The sequence below is a fragment of the Physeter macrocephalus genome, chromosome 20 (assembly GCF_002837175.3).
Source record: "Physeter macrocephalus isolate SW-GA chromosome 20, ASM283717v5, whole genome shotgun sequence".
NCBI lineage: Eukaryota > Metazoa > Chordata > Mammalia > Artiodactyla > Physeteridae > Physeter > Physeter macrocephalus.
Window position 1 is genome coordinate 62769395 of NC_041233.1, and position 14961 is coordinate 62784355.

Here is a 14961-nt window from a genome sequence, read left to right on the forward strand (position 1 = left end):
AAAAAAATGTCATGAAGAGATTAGTGGTAGGACGGGAATAAAACACAGACCTACTAGAGCATGGGCTTGAGGATATGGGGAGGGGGGAGGGTAAGCTGTGACGAAGTGAGAGAGTGGCATGGACATATATACACTACCAAACGTAGGGTGGATAGCTAGTGGGAAGCAGCCGCATGGCACAGGGAGATCAGCTAGGTGGTTTGTGACCACCTAGAGGGGTGGGATAGGGAAGGTGGGAGGGAGGGAGATGCAAGAGGGAAGAGATATGGGAACATATGTATATGTATAACTGATTCACTTTGCTGTAAAGTAGAAACTAACACACCATTGTAAAGCAATTATACTCCAATAAAGATGTTAAAAAATAAATAAACAAAATGATACAAGCCACTGGGAATATTTTTATCTTACTTACAATAATTATTATTTTTGTATTTGATCCAAATTCAGGATATTTTTCTTTCTGATTTAACCTGAAAGAAACATCTTTTCAGATATTATTTCTTAATAAAATTTCAAGATATTGACATTTTGCCAACGCTCAGTGAAATTTTGCCTCATAGTAAATGTTTATATACTACAAAAGTAATAGTTTATTACATTGCTATTGCCATTTATTTAGCTGTCTGTCAAATATTTAGTTAGCACCTTCTATGTGCTAGGTGCTCTTCTACGTGCTGTTTATTTTTACTGTCATGTTTACTTTTACAATTATCCTTTTTAATTTACTCCTCTCCCAAACTGGCTTTATAGAATCTTTTAATAATATTTTAAAAATGAAAATATGATTGTATTGTTCTAGATGTTTGAGTTTTCAAAATTCTTAAGTTAAGCATGATATATTTCCTGCTAACCACATTCATTCTAAAAATTCATTGGGATATAAGTATATAAGTGCATACTATAAAGTTTGTATCTAAAATAATTTTCTACATTTACAAAGTAAGTATTTCAACACAAATATTAATAGGATTATGCTCTGGTCCTGTCTGTACTGGATTTCTTCAGTTAGTTTCTAGTTCATCTCGATCTGGGCACAGGAAGTGCTTCAAAAGTTTGCTTTCATGCTTTCAAGTTGGAGCCTACAGTCATGTCCTACAACTGTTCTTTGTGACAGTCACCAAATCCTTTCACGGTACTGTAGGAGAAGGTTAATGGATCCATTGACTTTGACTGTCATTAATTTACCCAATTAGTAAATTCTTTCTCCATTCCTTCACTGCAGTTAGCATCAGCCCTACATCTATGCATGTGTGCGTGTGCGTGTGAGTGCCCGCACATTGGCAGAGGCGTGTGCATTGAGTATCACAGATGTTAAGCACTGAACCTATTTCTCCTCTGTAAATTGCAGGTGTTTTTATTCTTGAGTAGGAAACTGTCTGTAACCTCAGTTTTGTAACTGATTGGCTGTGTGTGTGTGACGTAGGAGGGATGATTCCCCAAAACACAGTAAAGTTCTAATAAACATTTGTTGAGTTGAAGTCTTAGTCGATATTCTACGTAAAGAATTCTCTTTTTATGGCTGAGTAATATTCCATTGTATATATGTGCCACATCTTCTTTACCCATTCATCTGTTGATGGACACTTAGGTTGCTTCCATGTCCTGGCTATTGTAAATAGAGCTGCAATGAACACTGTGGTACATGACTCTTTTTGAATTATGGTTTTCTCAGGGTATATGCCCAGTAGTGGGATTGCTGGGTCGTATGGTAGTTCTATTTGTAGTTTTTTAAGGAACCTCCATACTGTTCTCCATAGTGGCTGTATCAATTTACATTCCCACCAGCAGTGCAAGAGTGTTCCCTTTTCTCCACACCCTCTACAGCATTTATTGTAGTGAGGTGGATATACCTAGAGTCTGTCATACAGAGTGAAGTAAGTCAGAAGGAGAAAAACAAATACCGTATGCTAACACATATATATGGAATCTAAGAAAAAAAAATGTCATGAAGAGATTAGTGGTAGGACAGGAATAAAACACAGACCTACTAGAGCATGGACTTGAGGACATGGGGAGGGGGAAGGGTAAGCTGTGACGAAGTGAGAGAGTGGCAGGGACATATATGCACTACCAAATGTAAATTAGATAGCTAGTGGGAAGCTGCCGCATAGCACAGGGAGATCACCTCTGTGCTTTGTGACCATGAGAGGGGTGGGATAGGGAGGGGGGGAGGGAGGGAGACACAAGAGGGAAGAGATATGGGAACATATGTATATGTATAACTGATTCACATTGTTGTAAAGGAGAAACTAACACACTATTGTAAAACAGTTATACCCCAATAAAGATGTTAAAAAAATAAAAATAAAAATAAATAAAAGCATAGAGAGAATTCTCTTCTCATACCATATAAAATCACTGCCTAGACAAAAGGAGACTCTCATTTATGCAAAGCAAAGGACCAAACAGGTGTTAGTACAAAAAACAGATAATTTCAGGAGTCATAAACCAATTGCTTTGCTCTACATAAATCAAGAGAGAAATCAAGAACACACTTCCATGAATTAAATCACAATTTAGCCTTGTTTGCTTTGAAACATTGTAACAAGATTAGTGCAAACTGACATCTTCAAACATTTCACATGAGCCCAAAGGGAAGCCATTTTCTGACCCTGGTAAATTTACAGTCCCACCTAGTATGAAATGGAGCAGAATGTCTTTGATGTTTTCAGAAGAATATTTGCCGTAGCCCCTAGTTGACGCTTTCATTACCTTACTCCAATAAATCTTCACTTTCTGTTTACAAACAGAGCACTTTTGGCATCCATTCCTATACACAATAGGTCTGAGTTTGTTGCAGTATCTGACAAGGTGCTTTTTTGCTTTTTGGTTTGTGTTTTTTGCTTGTTTGTTTGGTTTCGTTTTATCAGTCTGTCCATCTTCAACTATTTAAAGGGCACTTAAGCCCCAATGCCTCACAATTCAAAAACATGAAATAAAATTAAAAAGCAGATGGAGAACAATTTCAAACTAGCCTTGACTTCATGTGAGTTTCTTGAGGTAATACATAGCCTCACATAAGCTCTGGCTAGAACTATGGTTTGCCCAAACTATTTGTCTATTCTATGGGAATATAGGGTTTGTTCCTTTTCCAGGGTGATTGTATAGAGGCTGTAGTAGCTCGGGAGAAAAAAGTGTTATTTTTCCCTCTAACAACAACAATTCCGAACCAAGATAGGTAAGGAAGGCAGCCTAATAAACAGCACAGAATAGAGTTCCTCTTTGTTAGACTGGGTATCATATTTTTTAAACTGAGTGAAGTGCTTGATTCAGAAGATTCTGAAAGAAAATCAGGTACAGGACAAGAGGGGAAATGGCAAGACTGGACTACTGAGTGAGAAAGGAGAAAAATGATAAATAGGTCTCGAGTTGTGGCTGCTTACTCTGAGGATAGGAATTCAACAATTGGGTTTATTTTTATAAACTCAGACCTTTGCCTCGAATGATGCCCCACTCCCCCCAACTATACTCTGTCACATGACAAAGTCATACCCATTATTCAAGCTTCAGCTCATACATCGTCTCTTCTGTAAAGCCTCGGACATATATACACTACCAAATGTAGGGTGGATAGCTAGTGGGAAGCAGCCGCATGGCACAGGGAGATCAGCTAGGTGGTTTGTGACCACCTAGAGGGGTGGGATAGGGAGGGTGGGAGGGAGGGAGACGCAAGAGGGAAGAGATATGGGAACATATGTATATGTATAACTGATTCACTTTGTTATAAAGCAGAAACTAACACACCATTGTAAAGCAATTATACTCCAATATAGATGTTAAAAAAAAAAAAAAAAGAAGAAGCAGACTCAGATACAGAGAACAGTGGTTACCAGTGGGGAGAGGGAAGGAGGAGGGGCAAGATAGGGAGAGGGGATTAAGAGGTACAAACTATTGTGTATAAAATAAATAAGCTACAAGAATATATTGTACAGCACAGGGAATACAGCCAATATTTTATAATAACTATAAATGGAGTATAACCTATAAAACTTTTGAATCACTGTTGTACAGCTGAAACTCATGTAATATTGTACCTCAATTATTCATCAATAAAAAAGAAAGAGATACAGAAAATTAAAAAAAAAAAGAATTCTCAGCAGTCCCAATATCAGAAATAACTCCACTAATTACCCAATTACTGATGAAAGTATAAAATATGTTCCCATCCAGCACTGACACTTCACTTTTCATCATTCTTCCTGGGAGAAGACACTCCAATTATTTGAATAACTGCCAAATGATTTCAGCATCTAGACCTCATTTTCTTTAGTTCACTAATGAGAGTATAAGATTATGTCAGTTTAAAAAGTTGGGCTTCCCTGGTGGCGCAGTGGTTGCGCGTCCGCCCCCCGATGCAGGGGAACCGGGTGCGCGCCCTGGTCTGGGAGGATCCCACATGCCGCGGAGCGGCTGGGCCCTTGAGTCATGGCCGCTGAGCCTGCGCGTCCGGAGCCTGTGCTCCGCAACGGGAGAGGTCGCAGCAGAGGGAGGCCCGCATACCACACACACACAAAAAAAGTTAATATTTATAACAGTGAGTTCAGCAAAATTGCAAAAATCATTTGGCCATCTCATTAAAAAAAAATTTGCAGGGACACATACTTTTATTCCATGCCTTTATTAACTTGTTCTTAACATTTTAAGAAAAAAAATATTGTCAAGCTCTGAGTTGGTTTAAGATTGAAGCAAATTACTCTGTCATAATTAATTAAAAGAGAAGACATTGTGAAACATGTTGTTTGTTTTTCCACCTCAGCCTGACATGCTGATGAAAGCAATTAAGCAATGAGGCCTGCCACCAAGAACAGCAGCCCAGCCCAGGGGACACAGGGCACTTGCGGAGACCAATTCACTATACTCCCCTAATTTCCATTTAACCAGCCTGTGTTCTCAGAAATAAAATGCACTTTTAAATTTTATTTCAATAATGAAACTGTCTCTACTTTTTTAAAGTATCAAACTAATAATCTAGAGCAGTACATTCAACATGGTCAGCCACAGCCAATGGATAGATCACAGTAAGATTCCCAGAGATCAGTAAGTATGAGGCAAAAGCCAACTTCAAAAATAATTAAACAAATTAAAAATGTTTTCTAGTGAACAAAGCATCAATGAGTGATAGCAGATGTGCCATTTTTAAATTCCCCAGATTCTCAAGTATTACTGGAGCTGTGCCTGAATTCACCCTGAGGAAGATATCTGTTTACTACAGGATACTGGGGAAAGCAACTATCATTTTTCAGCGAATCTCAATACTATTTGCAAGGCATGACTTGGAGGCAAACAGGTAACTAAACCAAGACAAGAGCCACAATTTAGATGTGTGGTTATTATTGCTTTAATGATGTTTCCTAGACCTTTGAATGCCGCTGACAAGAGTCAGGAGACAATGAATAGTGCTTCCTGATTTAGCCATGTTTATATTACCTTCAGCCCACCCAGAGAAGCAACTATAGGTGTTATAGCCTGCCTTTCTCAAGTGTCAGAGTTGAATGAGCCTTGCGTTGGTTCTAGACTATTATTTTGTAACAGAGTACGCTTATAACCTGGAGGGCACATGGTTTCCTGTCCAACCCTTTCTAGTGCTCACATTTTCCTTGATATTATATCTACCTTAATCAAAATTACATGTTTTATACAATTTCAGAATTAATAATTCTTACACTCTTCAAAATTTAGTTATTCCATGTACTTTTCACAGTTCAACTTCATTTATTACATCTAAAATTTCCTCTATCCCTTAGAAATTAAGGAGAATGTATCGCCTTCCTTCTGGCATGGCAGGGAATTAAAGCATGGTACAAAAGGCAGTGGGGTGAAGAAACCCACAAAGTATATAACGGACTTGACTCAAAGATTTCGGCTGTAATTAACGGAACAATACAATTAAAATCGGCTCAGAATATGTATATTTATTTTGTCACTAAGCAAGCTATAGAGGGTCCTCCTAGGGTTTATTTATTAAGCGTCACACTGGCATCATCAATAACCCAAGTGCTTCCATCTTTCTCCTTAGCCATCTTCAGCTTGTTGGCTTCAGCCCTCAGGTCTGTGCCCTCTAGAACCTAAGCTGGGGAGCATGCTACAGGCATGCTCCCACATGTCCATGATTGGTGGGAGCAAGGGAAATACATTCTCATGCATCTCTTCCATAAATTCATTGCCTACCTCTCCCATCTTACCTTTGCCACACTTGATCTCTCTTGGTGTATACTCTCTTACCTCTTCTATGTCCCACTGACCTACTTTAGGTACCAGTTAATCTCAAAGTAAGCTAGGAAATGAAGTATATTGTCTGAATTTTCAGCCTTTATAAGCAATAAAGGGAACACAGAGAGACTCAAAAGCCATGACTCAGTTCAGTTCAAATGGTACCATCTCTGAGCTTTAACCACTCAAATTCCTGCAGTCTTTCTAGAAGATGGTATACATATACTGAAGTGGATGGAACATGGGTTGGGGGAGAGATAGAAATGCAGTATGCGGAAGACATGGAGGGATTTTTATACAAAGGCTTTTCCCATAACCCAATTTTATCAATGAACATCCATGAATTAGCCAGGGGCCAAATGCCAAAATGTGTCATTTGGTGCATCATCTGGAAAGTTGTGCATTAAAGTAGCCTCGGAAACCATATCCTTTCCTGTGGGAAGCAAAGGAAGATTTGTAAGCAAATAGCTGATCTTCTCCAAGACATATTTTGATTTAATCTATTTCACATTGTGCTTTTCCAAGGGGCTTTGGAAATTTCTTCAGTGTGAATGATGATAACTGCTGAAATTTGTTGGGACCAGAGAGCATTGCTGGATAAAGAAGCTCAAGCTTGTTCACCCCATCACAGGAAGAATACTTTCCATCGTAGTCCATCAAGACTGAAGCTCCATCTCTTCTATAACACCCCTGCCTACCTCCTTCATTCTAACCGTATTTACCATCTTTTGGAGGATACTCTAGCCACAGCTGTCTTCTTTCTGTTTTTTAAATGGAACAAGATCACGTCTTCCTTGTGTTCAAACTGTATCTTGAATTCCATTCTCTCCACCTCGCTTCATTTATTTCCACTGTTCAGAATAAAATCCACATTCTCAGAGAGGATGTCTTGAGAGTCCAATATAAATTAAGTCTCCGTGTTTTTCTCTTTTATAGTAGTCTGGACTATTCCTTCAAAATAATTTGATACTGCATGATTTTTGATTGCTTATTTAATGTTTGTTCCTTCATTACACTGGCAGTTTAAGGAAGGCAAAGACTTGTGGGTTTTATTTATTAATGTAGTTGCAGAACCTAGCACAGCGGCCAGGTCAGGGTAATCATTCATGTTGATTGAATCAGTATTTGAATAGGTACTGTGAGCTCTTACTTCCTAATGCCCCATCTAGTTGAACTAGTTTGTTATGATTGTCCTGTTACCCCTTGTATTCTGCAAGCTCCATGATGACAGAGATGCTATTATTAAGTCTTTTGGAGATTAACACTATGTCGTTCTCTTAGAAGAGACCATTAGTATTTCTTGATCGACGTTTGAATGGTTGTTACATGATAAACCTTAAATATCTCATAGAGTAAGCTTATGAGCATTATATAGCGTTCTGGTTCCACTCAGGATGTTAAAAACTGATGGAGATGCAATACAGTATAGCCACATTCAAATAAAGGTAGTGGAGATTCCCTGAGTTTATATGAGTAGTATAATCTGAATTTACTGTAACTGGTATGACTAGCTATCTGCTTGTCCGATCTATGTGTACAGTGGTGAAAGAAGGAATGGTATGGGTATGAAACAACAAGAATTTATTCTTCAGGAGACTATAATTCATTATTATAAAATTGAAATAGAGTTAGAGAAACTTTTGGGTAAGACGTAGAGCTGACAAGAGGCTGAGGGGCAGATCTGGACAAGTAGAGACCAAAAACAGAGCCAAGGTTTGCCCCTGGGTCATAACTTCCACATCAACGGCAAAGAATATACACTCTCCCCACCCTCCTCACCTGATCTTTCATTTCAAGGCAGTTTCTAACTCTGGATTATGTGGGTTTAATAAGGTGCAGGTCAGTGATTCTGCTCTGTTTCCCTTGAGAATGTCCCTCTGCTCTGAATAGTGATGAATCTGCAGAACAATTTACCCAGGCACTTGCATGCCAATTTTAAGTCAAAGTGCTCTGATGGAACTGTCAGTGATGAAGTGAAATTGTTCCCTCATAAATATATTAAAAATGAAATAGGAAAAATACTATGTCTATTCATATGAAGCTGAGATTTTTGTTCAGTGATTTTAACAAATGCATGGACTTTAACTCCCCCTCCCAGCCATTGATTACCAAATGTGATCCCTTCCAAGTCTCTCCAATATCCGGTTCTCCAATTATGCACACAAAAAAGGATTCCATTTCCATTTCTGTTTTATTGGTATGATATTCCAATGCTTCATTAAGAAAACACAGAAGCTGTATACTTACAAACACATCTCAGCATTCTCGGGTTTTCTTCTTATAAAATAATTCCCCCTTGGAGACTTTGCACTTGGCAGTCACCCACGTACAGATTAGAATAAAATTAATAAAATGAACTTTAAAATGGTAGGAATGTGCGGATGAAAAGAGTAAAATTAAGTACCATTTGAAAACAATTCTGAACTGATCATATATCAGAGGTATCTGTATTTCTCTTCTTGCTTTATTTCACTGAAATTAGCATAAAACAAGATTTGTTTCTCAAATACTTAGGGGACATTGGGAAATGATGTTTGCAAACAATATTATGCCAATTAAAAGCAAGGCTGAAGGGTCCAGCCCTTCTCCGAGATGTAATTGGTTTATTCTCTGCAGACAGCTGTCTGCAAAGTTTCAGCTAGTGTTAGAGCCTTGTTGATGTTACAGAACTAACCCAGTTACACAGTTCCCTACTTGTCCAGAGCAACAGAACACATGTGCTCCTCAAAAAGCTCCCTGTCTACTCTGTATCTTAGCATCAAACCACTTTATGTCTTAGGCACGTCTATGGACATGTTACCTATTTTAAAATAGTTCTCTGAGAAAACTGATAAATAGGTCATCTATATTTAAAATACTCAGAACCTAACAATCTTATCAATTAGGCTATTAAGTGCCTCTTTCATAAAGAGTCAAATGACAAACTCCTGTGATTTCAAAATTGGTCATAAACAAATTAAAATTTGGCTTCCATTCCTTGTATTATGTAGGAAGAAGCACTTCTTTTTATCATGCAATAAGAACTCTGTCATACATCCTATTTCAGTTTTTGCTTTGGTTCTCAGGAAGATTATTACCGAGTTTTATATCTCATGAACTTAACAGTTCTTAAATTTAGATCTTCTGATTTCATCCTTATCATTATTACTCATTATTTCTTAATTCTTCCCTTTCCTTTGGTGGTTATATTTAGGTTTATTTGAGCTTTGTTGTTGTTTGGAATTTGGGGTTAGTGAGTTACGCCCTGCTATTTGTACATTTCATTAAACACTACTTCAAGCGTTTTTTGAAAGCTCTTGAGGAAAGAAGAGTTAATATGTATCAATACACTAGACAGTCACAGAAAGCAAGAACACTTTCACATATAAATCAAAGTTCCATTAAAGAGTTCTGTTACATATGCTATCATATGTAATGCATTCTTTGTGTCTTTTACAGTGCTTTCAACACAGGAACTATTTCCTATTATTGTTGTTTGAATCAGACCGCTTAGATGTGAAGTGATGGGAGAGAAAGGCCAGAATGCCTTAACTTGATGACTTCACAGAACCAACACATTTTCTTCATGGTCATTGCATAAATATTACAATCCATAGTATAATCTGTATTATGCTTTTGGATGTTTTTTAATGCCAAGGTGGAGGTGAGGAAGGTGTGGAGCAGGTGAGTTTTAGATACAGATTTTTTGGGTTAGGGGCCTCAGCTCTTTCATCTGTTGGTTGTGAGACTGTTAAAAAGGTACACAACTTTTCGGAACCATATTGTCCTCAGCTATGATTTGGAGATTGTGGTAGAATCTGCACTCACTCTTGTGTTCAATCAACATTGATTTAGTAGTTACCAGTGCAAGTTAATTTCATTTCCTATTAGCTCATCTAATCTTTCTATTAGCCCTATGATTTTCATAAAACTGATGATCAGAAACATTAAGCAATTTGACCGAGATCACATAGTTAATACGTAGCATATCTGCTCTGAAATTTTCTACCTCTTAATTGACATGATATTTAACACCATCCCTTTGAAATGTAAAGTGTAAGTGTTTCTTTAGAGAGCACCTCATCTGGAAAGTTTTCACTCACTGCCTTCCTGGGGGCTCAGCTACCCTTGCCTTGTGCTTCCTTGGCTGCACTGTGGTTCTCCTCTCACAGCAGGGACCGCATTGCAGTGGGATCATTCAGGGGTCTGTTTCCCTCACTGGACCATAATATGCTTCAAAGGATGGATTGTATCTAATCTTTGTACCATCAGCTCCACTATTATAATAACACACTCAACATTTGCTTAACGACTAAATGAGTATATTAATGAATTAATAACATTTGCTTCATGGCTTAGATTCCTCCACAGCCGAAGCTCATCTGTATGTGACCATCATAGGAGCAGACATGGCTCATTGTCTTCCTGATATCCCTTCTACTTTTATTCTCTTTTATATAAAATTTATTTTGGTTAGTGATGTGCCTAACTAGAATATTAAATTTCCCAGTTTCTCTTGAATGTAAGAGAGGGCAAATGACATAGTAGTTTCCAAGAAAGTGTAAGTAAACATCTACTGGTAATTTCTGGAAAGGTTTTGTTTTTCTAATGCAAGCATTACCGTTTCATGTTACTTCTTTCTTTTCTCCTACCTGGAACACTGACTGAGGCAAGAGGAGGAGAAGGCTTTTTGCAAGTTGAGAAAGAAAATGACGGGCGAACGTACCGGGAAATAGAAGGACCCTGGTTTCTAGAGCAGCTGCAGAAGCCCAGGATTACCCGATCCTGGATTCCCGTTACATGATGAGCAGCAATAATCTCCATTTGGCTAAGCCATTATAATAGGATTTCTGTTATGTACAGTCTAAGAAAATCCATAACTAACAGTGTCCAAAAGATTACTTGAACTAATTGATTTAGAGAGAACAAATGAATAGGTGTATAACCATGGTAGTGAACAGAAAGTTCTATTTTGAACAAAAGTTTTCTATTTTGGTTCCAAAACTTAATTACTACAGGACTCAGGATCCATTTCTAGGAAGAAATGATAAATTTTGTTGTGCACTTTGCTGGGATGAAACGATCATTTGTGTGAAGTTCTAAAATGAAGCACGCCCATGCACTACTCTGCCAGATACTTCTAATACTCTCTCCAAGATTTTTGCTTTTAAATATGCACACATTCATGTCTAATCCTTGCTCTAACTTGAGACAGAGGTGATATGTGTGGAAGAAGCAACACTGGGCTAAAAACTGGAAGTCGTCTGTTCCAGCCTTAATTTTTTGCCACTTGATGGCCAAGTTATATAATTTTTAAATGAGTTTAAAATCACTGTATGGAAGCAGCCACCACCTGTCACTTATTTTCTACTGCAATTGTGACCTAAGTCTGAAATTAAAACCACTCTGTTTCCCCATTTATCCTTCCAACTGCTGCCTACTGAGACTCATGGAACTGGCATCTTAAAGGAACCCACACATCCTTTCACACTCCTGAAAACCACTGCCAACCACCCCTGCTTTCTCACAATTGTTCCCCAAGACTGCTTGTCTTTAGCTGTCACCATTATTCACGCAACACCCCCACTAGGCGGGGATCAAGAGAGTGATTATCTGAGCTTTCTCATGAGTAAGTTGAGCTGTAAACTCAGGAAAATTGAGCTTCACAAAGAGAGACAGCCCAGAGTTTTACAGACTGTACTTCTGAGAAAAATTGGAATGAACTGCATTCTCTTTGCTCATCATTTGGTGAAAGATAAAAACATCCTGTGAAGATGACTCCTTAAAGGCAGTAGCTGCAGTGGCCATCCTTCCTCCCCATCACTGTCTAGAGAGCCTGTGCTTTTACTCACGTGGCATATCTAGGGGACAAGCTCTCAGTGGTAAATGCCTTGTAAATTATAACTGTAATTCAGATGGTTGCTGGAGCCTCTGACCCTAAAGATCTTGACAAAATTGCTTGAATTATAGGATACACACAATTCCATGGCTTGAGGGAGTCCACAGTTCCCCAAAATATTTCTGTGAATTTCATTTGGGCCTCAGTTTCCTTGACCTTTTCTGCTTCTTGGGGCTGGTATACTTATTTGCTTCTTGTAGCCTAATCCAGATTTAACACTTAATCTTTCAATGCTTTCCCCATCAGTGCCATAACCACACACTTAATTCACTAACTTTTCCTTCACTAAAGAGTTAGAGGTTATTAAGGAAAAAAAAAAAGACTTAGAGGTCATGAAGAAGGCATCAATCACATTGCAAACCATATAGTAACCGATTTGTTAGTGTTCATAAGATATTTTTCCTCCTGAAGTCCTTTTTAGCACCCTGCAACTCAGAGTCAGACCCAACCCTCTCTCTTCTGCTAATTTCTCCTTCTCTTCTCTCATCAACCTTTCTCTCTGTTCTAGACTCACCATGAGATACATATGCCACCAGGAAGTATTCTGGGATGAGAACACTGTAGCCAAGCATCACCAGATCTCCAGAAATGCACAGTCCCCAAAATCCTGGATGTGTGTATGTGTGCGTGTGTGTGTGTGTGTGTGTGTGTGTGTGTGTGTGTGTGTGTGTATGATAGGTGTATTAGTGAGGATCTTTCCATTCATGGTAATCTGTGAGTCTTAGAAAATATAGTAAAAAAAGGCACCAGCTATTCTAATATGCTGGCATCCAAACCACTTTTCCTAGATTGACTTTTATCTCTTGAATGGCATCAAATCTATCATCAGACCAAAGTCTTAACACTAGTCCAATCACTAGCAATCCTTCTGAAGCTTAAAAGTTTGTACATTATGCTTGTACTTTAGCATTATATGGAGATACAAAGTATTTGAAGTTATGTCTTACTGGGTTAGAATGCATTATTAGAACATGAGTCATTTTTCTATATCCTAAACTGGTATACTGCTTTAAGAATATATCCAACTCAAATCTCCAAACTTACATCCTGAGGAAGCTGATACATAACACATGTAATAAATTTCTCCTCTTTAGTGGAGTATTTTATGTTTTTCATTATATATTAAAGATTATAACAATATGTGATATGAACAAGTAATAATGTAGTCATAAATCTTATAATATTTTAAAACAGTAATTTTAGCACCTACTCTGTGCTAGGCATTTTTCTTATCTTTCACAGGAATTATCTCACATAATTTCACAATCCAATGAAATAGGTACTCTTATCACCCCTATGTTTCAGATTAAGAAACTGAGGTCCAGAGATATTAGATCAATAATCTAAGGTCAAAAAGGTAAAATGTGAAAAACTGAGATTTGTATAAGATCTCTATGAATATGTACACTAAATGTAATATTCCTAAGATTTGGTTTGCATGGATTTTTAATGCATACAACTATTGAATAAAGGTGGCCCATTTGGTCAGATAACAAAGAATATAATAATCAAGAGAATTAATGAATGGGGTCAATAAATGGGTTATAGGTTCAAATAAAGCCAAGGAGTACATTTTCAATAATAGCACTTCCATTTCTATAATCCTTACCAACATTGAATACTCATAGACCAGATGAGTTCCTAATTCAAAGTGAAGAAATAATAAGTAATCAAAATTTATATACTTTTTGATCCTTAGACCCGATCTTTAGCAACCACCCCAAACACAACCCCACCACCAGCTGCACTCCTCTAATGCAGAAGCTATTAGAATGTAACAATCCATCTGTTCACTTGAGAATAAAGCATCTATTTGTTCCTAATCCAATGTGTGTTGCTTTTACAGCTTTAAATACAGCACCAGAGGTAGGCTCTGATATTTCCTCTGGTCTTTCTGGCACTTCCGGTTGAAAAGAGGTCCTAAAATGGACTGTAATAAAGTTTATTATCCATCTGCATCTCCGATGCAGTACACATTAACTAGGAAAAGCATACAGATTTACAAGTGTGACTCCACTTGATAGTATGGCTCTCTGAGAAGGAAACTGTCCCAATGACTCGTAGATCATATCTAAAAGATAACAGGTTACACTCTGCTGTGACCACATCTTATTTTCTAAAGCCTTCACTCCACACAGGCCATACTCTTCTGCTGCATTCAGTCAGGCAAATATTCTCCCTATTTTGTGCTCTCTTTGGAGAAGAAGCATTGTACGTGAATGTGATTTTTGGAATAAAAAATATTCAGTGTTCCATTAATGAGATAATGTATTTATTTGTTATGACAATAAACACAGCTTCAAAATGGACCATAAAGAAATAGATGACTTGCAGATTTCTATGCCTGATGTGTCAGCTGTAATTGAGAAATAAATTAAATGATCCATCTGCTTCCCATTAACTACTCCTTTATTTTTGTCAGTATCCATGTTTTTTTTTAAAACCAGTCAGAACTATTTATACTAATTACTCACAAAAAAAAATCCATATAGAAATTAAATGACTTTGTAATGCAATTTTGCCAGCCTCTAACATACCGAGCTTCTTTCCAACACTCAAATCTAATGACTATGATGAACTCTTTCTCCTTATTAATAGTTTTCACTTTATCATGCCAATACTATTGAATTTTCTCTTTATTATTGTCTTACAGGCACTGCTAAAATAGTATCTCATATAATAGGCTTAACAGTAATTTAATCTATTACTCTGGTAGTACTTGCCAAGGAAAAGGAAAGCAAACAAACAAGAAATAAAAACAAAATAAGCAAGTGAACAAAAAACCTGTTTTATATAGGTTCCAACACAAGATTCGATATGCCTGCTAATAATATTCATAAATGAGGGCTAAAATAGCCAACAGCCACTGG